The 13784-nt window shown below is 37.9% G+C and overlaps 1 long non-coding RNA gene across 1 annotated transcript; it reads left to right on the forward strand.

Annotated features, from left to right (window-relative positions):
* Positions 1–3716: 3716 nt before the first annotated feature.
* LOC309627243 lies at positions 3717–12923 on the forward strand. Its single transcript, XR_014243617.1, has 2 exons — positions 3717–11495; positions 12598–12923. It is a non-coding gene; the product is annotated as an uncharacterized lncRNA (long non-coding RNA).
* The last annotated feature ends 861 nt before the right edge of the window (positions 12924–13784 follow it).

Genomic DNA, 13784 nt, shown 5'->3' on the forward strand with positions numbered 1-13784 from the left:
GTTGAATCAATATTGAGTGGAGAAAAAAAAAAACTTGTAATAATGGTTCAGTTTCAAAAGAATAACACTGGCTGTCAGTTCGCAAACTGGCCCCCACACAGAGAGGGCAAGGGGAGACCAAAGAAAGAGGCAGACCTCTCCAGATCAGTAGGTGGCAGGTTTACTAATCAAGGGAACTTACATCCGAGGCTTGGCTTGGGTGGCCTCCAGATGAGCAGATCTCTGCACCCGCCTGCCAGACTCTTAGAAGTTTATATAGAAGGCTTAACTGGGTTCAATCACATATTTAGTCCAGATGGTCTTGACAACACCTAATTCTCTCAAGGCTGAGTCTTTGAAACAGCTGCTAATGTGGAAATGGTGGGTGGAACATACATTCCAAAGACGGGAGAGGGTGAGGAGCCTCTGACTGCCCAAGTCCAGCTTGAGGATCAACCAGAGGTCACATCCTCTCCATGACCTCCTCCAACAGTGGCTAAGTTAAAACTTAGTTACAACTTTGTATATCCTTATCTTGATTTTCTCAATCATAGTAGACCTTGATGAAAATAAAACAATTTTAAGTAAAATGAATTGAAGATAATAAGTGCTGATTTATCATTTATTGATCCCTTTCTGCCTTAGTCTGGGTTTCCCAGAAAGTAGAATAGAAGGCAAAAGGCTATGCCACTCTTTTATTAGAGAGTACAATCCTAGGAAAGCAGGAGTGAGGGAAAGGGGAAAAGTCAAAGAGGAGGGAAAGGAAATGCTAGTAGTTTATACAGCTTCTTGGATCATTCTGTCTTCTGTAACCATCTTACAACAGGCTGTATAAATTACTATCTCAGAACAATCCATCCAAGGGGAGAAAGGAGGAAAAGTTTACCCACTGGGTAACATCTCTTACTGAACAAAGTTTTTCCCCACTGACATTGGCTCCCCTGTACCTCTGGGTTGCACATGCATGGGGACCAAGTGGGTCCTGCAGTCTGACACTTCAGTAGCAACAAGAGCATCACAGGATTAGAGATGCATAGGCATAAAGCAAAGAAATGTAATACTTTTCCCTTGTGAAATCAGTGGTTGCAACAGTTCAGTGCAACAAGTGCCCAAAGACTCTAGAAAGAGGCAAAACCAAAAGATCTGAGATACATAAAAGGTGTCTGATACATCCCACCCCCTTGCATTGCTCAATACTCTCACATAATATACAACTCCTATATGATAATTTAGGCTTCCATTATTGTTAAAACAAAATGTCCTCACTTGTCATCTGAGTGAAAGATACAAGCCTAATTAGTCACAGAGTCCTTTCCCAAATGGTGACCACTTTGGAACTGAATAAAAATGAAAACACAACATAGAAAAAGTGTGGGATCCAGCGAAGCTAACATTTAGAGGGAAATTTATAGCAGTAAAGGCCCATATTAGAAACGAAGAAAGCTCTCAAATCACTACACTCAATTTCTACCTTAAGAAACTGGGGGCAGGGGGGACATTAAATCTAAAGTAAAGAGAGGAGTGGAAATCAACAGAACTGAAAAACAATAGAGAAAATTCTAAAAAACAAACACTGGGTCTGTGAGAAAATAAGTAAAATTGATGAACAACTGGCCATACTGATCAGGAAATAAATGAGAGAAGACACAAATTATTAATATCAGGAATGAGAGTGGTGACACAGCTATAAAAGTCACAAATTTTAAAATGATTAAAGGGACTATTTTAAACAATATTTTGCCATTAAAGTTAAAACTTTGATGAAACGGACAATGTTCATTCAAGAAGTAACAGATAGTCTGAATATTTATTAAATTTGTAGTTACAAACACTCTCACATTGAAAACTCCTGGCCCAGATGGGCTCACTGCTGAATTCTCCAAACATTTAAGGAAAAAGGAATACTAACTAAACAAAAACTTTTCCAGAAAATAATGAATAAGGAAGATGTCAAACTCAGTCTGTGAAGCCAGCCTTAATCAGATATCAAAACCAGACAAAGATATTATAATAAAAGATAACTATAAACCAATATTCTTCATGGATGTAGATGTAAAAATTTTTTTAATTTTTGCAAATTAACTCCATCAATACATAAAAGGGATAATATGTTATGAGTAAGGGGTGTTTATCCCAGGAATACAAGGTTGGTTTAACAGCCAAAAACCAGTCAATGTAATTCACTGCATTAGTAGACTAAAAAGAAAAATCTTGTGATTCTCTCAATAGATACAGAAAAAGCATTTGACAAAATCCAACCTCATTCTTGATTTAAAAAAAAAAAAAAAATCCCTCAGGAATCTAAGACTAGAACTGAACATTCTCAACCTGTTAAAGGGCATCTATAAAAAATCTACAGCTACCATCATACTATTTTTCACCTAAGATAGGTAACAAGGTAAGACTGTCCACTCTCATTACTTCTATTCACACATTAGAGGTTCCAGTCAGTGCAATAAGGCAAGAAAAAGAAACAAAAAGTTAAATAATTTGGAAGGAAACCTAAAATTTATTCACAAACATAAATGTTTATGTAGAAAATCCTATAGAAGCTACAAAATAACTGTTAGAACTAATAAATAAATTTAGGAATGTTGCAGGGTATGAAGTCAATATACAAAAATCCACAGTATTTCTAAGTAATACCAACAAACAATCATAACTGATATTAAGATATATGTCTTTACAGTAATAGCAAAATATGAAATATGGAGGGATAAATCTGAAAATAGATGTGTGTGACTTGTACACTGAAAACTACAATAATGTACTGAGGGAAATTTTTTTAAATAAATGGAGAAATATACCATATTTAAGGATTAGAAGACTCTATTCTGACATCAGTTGTCACCAAATTGATCTATAGCTTCAGTGTAATCCCAATCAAAATCCAAGTGGCCTTTTCTGTAGAAATTGACAAGCTTATTATTATTTATATGGGAAATCAAAGTACCTAAAATAGTAAAAAAAACTTTGAAAAAATACAAATTTGGAATATTTCCACACCGCTACTTATTTCAAGACAGATAATGTAGCAATAATCAAGACAGATTATAAAGAAAGATATATAAATCAATGGAATAAGATTCAGAAATATCCCCACACATACATGGTCAATTCATTTTGAACAAAAACAATTCATTGATGAAAGAAACATTATTTCAACGAATAGTGCTAGAATTATGGGAGAGGCTTATGTAAAAAAAAATAACCTTGACTTTTCACACTATTTACAAAATTTGAATTAAAATAGATCAAAGACTAAAAGTAAAAGCTAAAACTATACAACTTCTCCAAAAAAGTGTAAGGAAAGATCTTAGTGACCTTGAGTTTGGCAAAGATTTCTTAAGTATGACACAAAAAGCACAAACAATAAGAGAAAAACATATCAGTAAATTTGCCTCCATCAAAACTTAAATCTATCCCTACTTTACCTCCCCACCACAAAGAAAATAAGCATTGTGTGTTGGGATTTGGGATACAGGTATTTCCAACGATGAACATGTTAGTTGTATTATTCTTCAGGTACCTGTGCATGGAGAAGAGAGGAACACAAGCCTTATTCTCATTCTAACCCCTCTGGTCTTCTCAACACATGCCATGCTATAATCCAGGTTAAAATGATTAGGTTTCTGCCTACTCACTGCAAGCAGTTTAAAGTCACACATTAAGAAGATTTTCCTCCTGTCAACAAAGCATTCATTTTTTGTGCCAGATATTCCCAAAGTTTTGATATTCCCAAAGTTCCCAATTCTGCATGTTTTCCAACTATTGCCTCCCTTCCTGAAATAGTGCTAATTTGACGCAGGAGTCTGTTCCTGTCAGTCATCAAATGACAAGCTTTTTATGATGTATTGTACATCAATTTACAATATTTGTACAACTGTCACACTAGGACAGCAAGGAGGGTCACGTAAGTGCCATGTCAGCAGTGCCCCTCTCAGTCCTTGACCATTTCAACTAACATTATACATGCTTTTCAGCTCTTATTACTTTCTTTAAGCAAAGACATCACACAACAATATGTATTTTTTCTATTTTTAAATCTCATTTGAAGTAAATTATTATTTTTTGACTGCCTGAAACGACATCCACTATAAAATGTAATTCCATGTACACACCAAAAAACAACAACAATGAAAATCTAGTAATTAGTTCCCTGGCTTTCACTCATTTCCATTCTGTGTACATGTGGATATATAAGAACACTTTCTTGAATTCCTCTTGCCATACATATTGAATATTAATCCAGAATGTCTTCGATGTTTTTTATAGTTAGTTAATATTTGTTATATATTAAAGAGAAAACCGTTGTGGAGAGTTTTAGGATAACTCAGTTGCACAGCTTAGATCTCTGAGGACTACAAAATCAAAGAGAAAGAGGCAACCAAGCCTAAAGCAGAAGACCTGATTTGCAGGCTTACTCAACAAGTAGAAATATTTGCTTTTGCAGAAAAATCTACGTACATTGCTTAGATATTTGTGGTTTGACCCTACTTCATCCATTGATTCACCAGGCTGATTTTTTATCTTCATGTTTTCTGAGTCTTTTTTTAATCTGCTAAATGAATTTTTCTTTTATCATTCAAGGAAGGTGAGAACAAGCTCCTTGTGTCAATACTTCTACTCTTTGGAATAGATTAAATTAAATGTGCATTAAAATTTGAGGATATGCACTTAGTGTACCATTTAGAACAGTGTACTTTTTACACACAGCTTAATAGTTGTGATTACATTTTGATAGGGTAGATAGGAAAAACACAAAAAGAGATAGAAAAACTGTGTTCCTCCAGAGCATAAAACAGTTCTCCATCATGTTTAGTATTCCACCCAGAATGATTATAGAATATGAGAAACACAGAGAATTAGATGTAATCATTAAAAACAAAACATTTTATACTTCCTAAGTAATTTTTACATATGACAATGCTCCAAACTAAGAAATTTCATACAGTTGAAATCAAAATATATGGAGAACAAATGCTTCACAGTCCTATCTTTGTTTTTCAAAATCATTCATAATTGCTTGCCCACTTGCTTTTAGATGATTCATAAATGTGGATTGCCAAATAGGCCAAAAGCACAGGAGGAGGCTCCAAAGTAATTAAACCCATGGTGAAGACTGAAATAAGGTTTTTTCATCTTTTATTTCTTCCAGAAAGAAAAGTCAAATGTTTATGTTCTCTCAAAGGGGAATACATACTTTCGAGCCTTTTCAAGTTGTGGATTTTCAGTCTTTATAAATAACTTTGAAACGAAAGGGAGTATGTTTTCCTCACATACGTCTCTGTATTGTCCACATGAGCTGAGACAAAGCCAGAGGCATTCGTGATGAATTCCAACCCCCAGAGGTGTGGAAACTTCCTTCCAACCATCTACAAATGAGAGTCAATCGTGCAGCTCAAGTGACTTCTCGGTTAATCACCATCTTTCAAGGACATGATGGGACTATCCATAGCCAGCCTTCTCCCTACTCTATGCAGGAAGAAATGGCTCCTGTTAACAGCTCTCCCTCCTTGGAGCACTAGACAGCGAGGAGCCCACAATGAGTGATTTGTAGAGGACAGCTTTCTGTGACCATTAAGCTATGAAAACACTTCTGAAGATATTCAGTCCAGGCTAGAAAATAAATTTTTACTATTAGCATAAAGATTCATATTGCACACAAATAAATCTCTAACTGTTCATCAGGACAATCTACTCTGAAAGAAGTTCTAAGTTCTAAAGAGAATCCTGCAGTGGTTTGAATGAATCATGATGAAAAACATATGTCCCCTTTACAAAACAAACTACTGAAAAACATCAAATTCATGAATATGAAATAGGAATGTTTAGGGGAGCAAATAGAAAAGGGCTAAGACCCAGTGCAACTCCTTAAGACTTCTGATTTTCATTTTACAGGGTCCCATCAGTGTTTCCCATGAAACTGAGATGTTTAGCTGTGAATGTGTGCAACCATCTTTTATTGCCAAGTTTAGTTCCTAAATTTGAAGGCCTATCTAACAAGTTACCAGATAATGCCCACAATACTGGTCAAACAATCACTCCGTATTACGCTAGAGGAACTTACTGCATGACAGTGTATTTTGTCAACAATTGCCCTGACCCCTAGACATCTTTATAGAAGAGGTACCTGAGTAGTAGATGGCAGATGCAGGCTAGTGTAGATTGGAAGGCAGAGCGTATAGTGCAAAAGAAGGGTTGGTGGGTAGAAACCAAGTAGGAAGAGAAGAGAAAACATCTTAGGCACATGGAACAAAGTGGGGAAGTAGAAAGAACACTTATTTGTTTAGTCACTTGGAAATAACTTCATGTTCAAATCTCATCTCTTGTGCTATGCATTGTGCTATCTGGTGCAAGGTATATATTATGAACTCTTTTCTCATCTACAAATGGGGATAATGATGCTTTTCTCATGGGATTGTTGAGTGCATTCAATGTGGAAAATATATTGCACAGAGTAAGAAGCAATAAAATAATACAAAAGTTTCTTGTATACAGGTGTGTGAATTTTAGAGCATAGAAGGAAAAGCTTGGATCATTTTCTCAAATTTCTGTTGTCTTTTTTCCGGTAAGTAGCATGATCTTCTTGACCAAGGAGAAGGAAGTCAGCATGTCCTGACCAGATTTCCAGTGACATGCAGTTCTCAAGTACAGTAAGCTGCATTTCTCTTTCTGGATTTCATTTCCATTCCTGCATGTATATGATTATGGAATCATTTCAATTATTATAAGAGGCAGCAGCATTTCATTTCACATGAATGATGATCAATTACATTTGAAACCAGTTTCAATTTTTTTAAAAAAAAGACGCCAGAAGATAAATTAAAGAGTTACATTTTTATTTTGAGGGAGTAGAATCAAAGAAGTGCTGAGTTGCTTTTGGTGCTTTTTGTATTGTTCTTTCATCTAGGCAAAACTTCATCTGTGTGTTTTGGTTTTCGTACACATTTTTTTCTCCTAGACCTAAAACTATCGAGATGAATTATCACTTTCTGTTTTGCTATTTACAGCTGTAATAATTTTACTCTCACGGAATCCTACTTGACTCTTAAATATATTAATATTATACCACATTTAAAATAAACCCAATAATATTTAAATATAAGTAGATGCTATGTTTATTGAGATTGTCACAGTAGACAACAGCAATTGATTGAAAGTCTCCTTTGTGCCAGATATTACACATGTGCCTTCTATTCATTCTTTCATTTCCTTGTAAGAGATCTGGGGACGTCTTTTCACAGTCATCAAGGTTCAAAGGGGCCAAACTGAAAGTCACCTCTTCATCAAAGTTGACTTGCACTAATTCTTTCTCATGACAGATCACGTTCACAGGCCATAAATCACATTAGTTAAACCTGCGGTTGTTATCAGCAACTGAGTCCACACCCAGAAGGTAATCATTGATAAACATGGGCTGCCAGGATCCCAGTGGCCCCTGTCACTCCACCCCACATCTACTCATGACTGCCTCAGCAGCCAGGAGGCACAGAGGCAGCTTTATAGGGAAGTGATGACAACAGTGTCCTATATACAGCCTTCCCTGCAGGAATGTGCAAAAGTGAAAGGGCAGGACCTTTCACCTTTTTAATCTCTACTGGCTTCTTGGCTTCACCCTACAAATATGCTCTTTCACTGTTTTCCTTCTTTCACTGTTTATAAAGGTACTCCTACATTTTATTGGCCTCCAAGTATGAATGAGGTGTTTGCCACATATTTAACTCACAAAAACTTGTAATGATGATAAAAAAAAAAATACAGTTCTGGCAATTTCACTACTAGAGTTTAAGCTCCACATCTGTCTGATGCCAGGGCCTGTGTATTGTTTCCCACACCATCGTGTAACCTCCTAGAGATATCCAAACCAGCTCAATCCCTTTCTCAACAGACCAAAATACAGGCTAGTCTTCTCTTGTAAATTGGTATTTGTAATTTTCATATAATGATGGGTTAGGAAATGCAGTTATCTTTTGCATGTGGCTTTCATGTGGCTAGAAGTGTATTCATATAAGGATATAAGGTGTCAGGGCCATCTTGTGGAATTTACTTTAGGGGACATGGTCATGGTCATTTAATTCTGATTCTCTAGTCTCCTTGATGGGATATCTATAAGAAGAAGAAAACTTTAAACAGAGGATAGCTCCACAAACAAGTCTGGGAGACGAGAGAAAAAGAGTAGAGGAGGAGGAGGAGCAGAGGAAGATTAGGAGAAGTCAGGAGTTAAGAGGGGCCTCTATTTCCAAGCCTAGTAAACAAGCATTTTTAATTAGTGGATAATTAGGTCCACTTGGTTAACCCCAACCAAGTATATTCCACCTAACCTTAAAGATCCAGATCCCTTGCCTCTGACAGGCTAGGTACTCTCTACCTCAGGACATTTGCACATACTTTTCTCTGCCTGGACTGCTCTTTCCATATATCCGCATAACTCTCTCCTCTCTCAGGACCTTACTCAAATCTTACTTTCTCAGTAAGAACTTCCTTGATTTCTATTTTTTAAATTACAGCAACACCTACCCCCCTGCATCCTTCCTCTTCTCCTTTGCTGCTTTATTTTTCTCTATTGCACTTATCACTATCTTACATACTGTATAGTTCACTTTTTTATTTTACTTTTTGTCACCTCTTCCCACTAGAATGCAGTCTCCACAAGGATAAGGATTTCTGTTCACTGCTATATCCCCAATACCCAAACAAGAGCTGGCATACAGTAGGGGATCTAAAATGTTTGTTGAATGAATGGATGCATTAGAAGATAAGTCTACCTCTATCTGAGTCCCTTCACTGTAAAACGACTCGGTAATGTGATACATTCTGGGCAAAGTTGGGTTTTTCTTGTAGTGGCTAAGCCCCATCTCAGTCCAGTGGGACCTCTTTTCCTTGGTCTTGGGCCCGTGGGTCATCAGGAAGATGTCTATTCCAGAGTTACACATTACCCCTGGGCCGGAAGCTGGTTCTTACCAGGACATCTCTGCCCAGGCACTGAGAGTAATGCTCAGGACAAGAATAATGTTCACGATTCTCATACTATGAATGGTAGAGATGAGAACAGCTGCTTAAGTCACCAGTGCTTAAAGTCCACTTCTCAGAATCCAGGATAAAGGGCTGAAATAGCTATTCTCAATCTGCCTTATCATTTTCAGATTATAAAATTTTAGTCCCACCAGCCATAAATTATAAGGTTGACTGCTTCAGAAGGGCCCAGGATATCATTACATTGCCATTTTAATTAGTGAACACCCTAACTCTTTTAAAAGCCAATTTCCATTCCTGTATATTTGGTGCTATTTAGTAAACATACTCATTTTGCCCTAAAAACCTAAGGACTCTAACAATATGGTTTTGTTTTTCTTTTCTTTTTCTTTTTCTTTTTTTTTTTTTTTTTTTTTTTTTGATACTTGCTTAGTATACTTGGCTTGAAACTCAATAAAATGAAACAAAGATTTACAAAATGTCATTCCCCGTTGGCCTTTCCCAAGAATAATTTATACTGGAGTTGGCTGCAGGGGTTAAACACAGAGTATGCTCACAGCTCAGATTTCATAAGAAGGGAAATGCATGGTGTGTCTCCAAGGAATGGCAAACCCAAGAAGCTGAAAGGAGACTTGAGAAAAATTCAACTAGTGCAAATTTTAGTTGTATTTTATTACAAAGCAAACAGGAAATCCAACATTAAATGTAACAGCATCACATGAGACTCATCAGAAAAGATTTCATTTAATGAATGCTTGGTAAACCTATAGAGATCTCAGTAGATGGTTGAAAACCTAAAAGATAATTATGGTAAAAGCTTATTTTTAAAGTTTAATAAAATTGACTAAAACAATGGGCTGAACCCCAAGGGGCAAATCCACCCATGCCAACAGACACAGTCTCTGGAAACCTTCCCAGGCCCATCTCCACAAGTCAGCGGCAGCCCCTTGCCTCTTGTCTGGTGAATTAAGGCAGCTTCACAGTGAGTCACAAAAAGCTAACCCAAAACTGGGGTGCTAATTTAAAATTTTACCACACATCTGAAAGCAAGCTCTAGTTCCTTATATGGCATCTTGGAAGAGACCAAATAATGTATATTGATGAGGTTTTTACTCTGGGTTAGAACCTTATGAATTTAAAATGGGATCACTCTAAATGGATTACCAGTCAACACCACTGTTTCCCAATGTGCGGTCCTAAGGCTACTCAGTCAGCCTCCCCAAGGCGAAGAGGATATAGCGGGCTCTTGTTAAAAATGAAAATCCACAGGCCTTAACCTAGACCCACTGAATACAGAATCTCCGAGCGTGCGGCCCTAGAACCACCAGGTTCCCTGTAATCCTGACATTTGCCAAAGTGTAGGGCCAAAGCTAGAGTGAGTCCCAATTTTAACTGCATATAGAAACACCTGAGGAGCTTTCAGAGTAAAGCCTGGTCCCACACCCAGAAATTCTGTTGAATTGTTTGGGGTGCAGCCTGGACATTGGAATTTTTAAGAATCATCCTTGGATGATTCTAACAGACAGGCAAAGTTAAGATTTACTGTAGTATCACAGATGTAGAAAACAAACTTATGGTTATCAGGGGATGAGGGAAGGGGAGGGATAAATTGGGAGACTGAGATTGACATATACACACTACTATATATAAAACAGATAACTAATAAGAACCTAACTGTATAGCACAGGGAACCCTACTAAATACTCTGTAGTGACCTATATGGTAAAAGAATCTAAAAAAAAACTGAAACTAACACAACATTGTTACTACAAATTAGCTCTCAGACGAATCCCATAATTTGAGGAAATGAAGACTTTGTTCAGAAAGTGGAGAGGAAAACTCAAAGATCCATAGGGAGAATAAGGCACAAAATGACATGTGTTAGACATCATTTACCTACTCTGTGGGAGTTCCAGGTCTTGAGCACTCACATGCCTAGATGTTCTATGACCTTCATGATACTTAATTGTTCCCATTGCTGAAATGGACCCTTGTCTTCTGAAATACTTAGACGATAGATTTCTTTTTAATGCTATTTCACAAGTGGATTTTCCTGTAGAATGTATTGTCAGGTCACTTCTTTGAATTTTTAAATGGCACAAGAGGACTACACTTGCAATACTTTAAAAAAACAAAAATGCTGGTACACAGTGGACCAATGGCCCTCTTCAATCATCTTGAGGAAAGGAGAAACTCCCCACGGCAACTCTATCAAATGAAAGTACTATGGGTAAGGAGGAGATGAGTGGGAGAAATAAAAGCATTTGCTGAATTCTGGAGTCACTTCCTGACATCTTTTCATCAGCTAAGATATTTTTAGCCCAAGAAGGAAAGCCAGGAATTCTAATTTTTTTTGTCCCTTTTCTATATCTGACTCACCGGGGCCTGAGCAAGTTGCTGCCTGCCTGGGCTAGTTCCTTCCTCTCAAAATGGAGATAATGATACAGGGTTTCAGCCACTTAATCCCAGGGATGGTGCTAGGATTAATGAGAGTGTTTTGGAAAGAAAAGGAAAAACAAGGCTTTGATCAAAAATGTGGGGTAAGTATAATATTTTATTATAAACACTAATAATGGGCCTTATGTTCCTGATGCCTGGGGAGCAAACCATTTCCCTCTTGGTCTGCATTAATACTTGGACCCAAGGGTGTTAATTAGAGCAAAAATGTATGTACTGAATGGCACCCTAGGGGCCTAAAGGAGTTAATCCATCTCCAAAAGGTGACTAATTTACCTTCTACCCCTGGACCCTTCCCACAATAGGCTCCTGTCTATTATTATTAGTGTAGAATAACTGTACCCTCCTTACAGGTCTATTGGGTCCCATGTGCTTCCTCCAATTTACTTAATAGAACATCTGAAAGTCCTATTGGAATAATTACCTTCTATTTGAATATTTGCTCTTAACTCATTGGTGGGAACAGCCCCAAACTAGTAATGATTACCTGTGACAGTTTATAAGTTGTGCTATTTCCTGTCTCATCATCAAGATAAAGTTTTTCACAGTGCACAGAATAAGTCTGTTCTCTTTAGGTGCCCTACTTTTTAAAATCTTCCTCGTCCTCCTTAGCGCTTCTCCAATGCCTTTTGTGTTTTGGTTGACATCTCATGCTTCTTTCTCCCTTCACTGAACCAAACCTCTCACAATTTAGCACAGAAGCCACCAAGATGCTAGCCAAGTCACCTGGATTCTGGCCTCTACCTACCAATCTTCTTTTAAGCAGGACAAAAAGCAAATAGGCACTTAGTACGTGGTGGTGATGATCATAAAAATCATGATTTTAACGTAACAGTGTCATTTAACTTGGAACAATCCTCCCCTTGATAGCCATCCTGCTCCCTGATTTTTCATCATAATTATCAGCATCAGTGTTAAGTAGAAGGCAGAGAATCCTGAGGAACTCTTGTACAGTTAGTAAACCATCTGACCTTTACCAAACAAATATGTCTCAGAGATCATCTTATTTATTTTAACATATTGTGACTGATATATGGGCTTAAGGGCATGACCAGCATATACATCATATTGAAAACCCTAATAATGAACATAAGTGTGGTGCTTATGTTAGGGGAAACACTGACCGAAGCCACCCGCCCTGGCCAGGCACCATAGTAACCACTTGCATGAATTATCTTACAACAGGAGCTCCTGGTAGGGAACGCGGAACTAACAGGCTACCACCAACCGGAAGAATTTGGGAAAGGTCAAAAGGAGAGAGGAGACGCCAGTCCATATGTCCTACCAACCTCCCAGAATCCTTCTCGCTGGGATCCATCTTGCCTGAGTGATGGATCACCAGGAAGAACCCTGAGTCAGAATGATTGGCCAGAGACAACCCAGAAACTAACCCCATTCTCATAAAACCCGAGATTGTGAGCCACTTGGCAGAGCAATTCTCCCAGGTTCCCTTACCCTGCTGCTCTCTGCCCGGGCACCCCTTTCCAGTAAAGTCTCTTGCTTTGTCAGCACGTGTGTCTCCTTGGACAATTCATTTCCGAGTGCTAGACAAGAGCCCACTCTCAGACCCTGGAAGGGGTCCCCCTTCCTGCAACACTTACAGAGCATCTGAAATGGTGATTTATGAAGCCCAGACAGCTGGGTGGGATCACCTTAGCAATCATCTAATCCAAACTTTTACCTTAAGATAGAGTAACCAAAGCCCAGAAAGATGAAGTGGCTTCCTCAAAGATCACGTCTCCCCATTCATGGCTCTCTCCACTAATAAAGGCGATGTGTGGAAAAGGAAAGTACTTGATTTAAAGACAACTGCAGTCAGTTAGGAAGATTTCTAGAGATTTGATAGGAAAATCACCTTGGGGTAACACCAACTTTATCCAAATCAAATTGAAATATTACTCTGAACCACAGTATCAGCCCTAGTCTCACGTGGAGTTGAATTTTATTTTTCTTTAACACAAACTAATCTCATAGAGAGATAATTAACGACTTAGGTAAATAAGATAGAAGAGAGAAAAGCTGGTGGATGTAATGGATTTAAAATGTGTATACAGGCACATGTTTATGTTAGCCTGATTGACTCTACAACTACCCTGCATTCCTGACACCAGCAGATAAAGAAAACCTCTCATAGATCAATTTGATTACAAGGAATTCCCAAACTCTCCCTAAAGTATTAATCTTGAGTTCCTGAGAGGCAGAGCTTGTCACGGAGGCTTGCAGGGGATCTTAATGACCTGGCAAGAAAGGATCTGTTATAGGATGACTAGACAGGGAAATAACTAGACAGATGATAACTTTTGAGAGCAGGAAGTGCAGTGGAGACTCGCCTCCACCACCTCATGCATTAACAAGGTTACACTGAGATTCCT

Source organism: Balaenoptera borealis, assembly GCF_965194805.1.
Source record: "Balaenoptera borealis genome assembly, chromosome: 4".
Taxonomy (NCBI): Eukaryota; Metazoa; Chordata; class Mammalia; order Artiodactyla; family Balaenopteridae; genus Balaenoptera; species Balaenoptera borealis.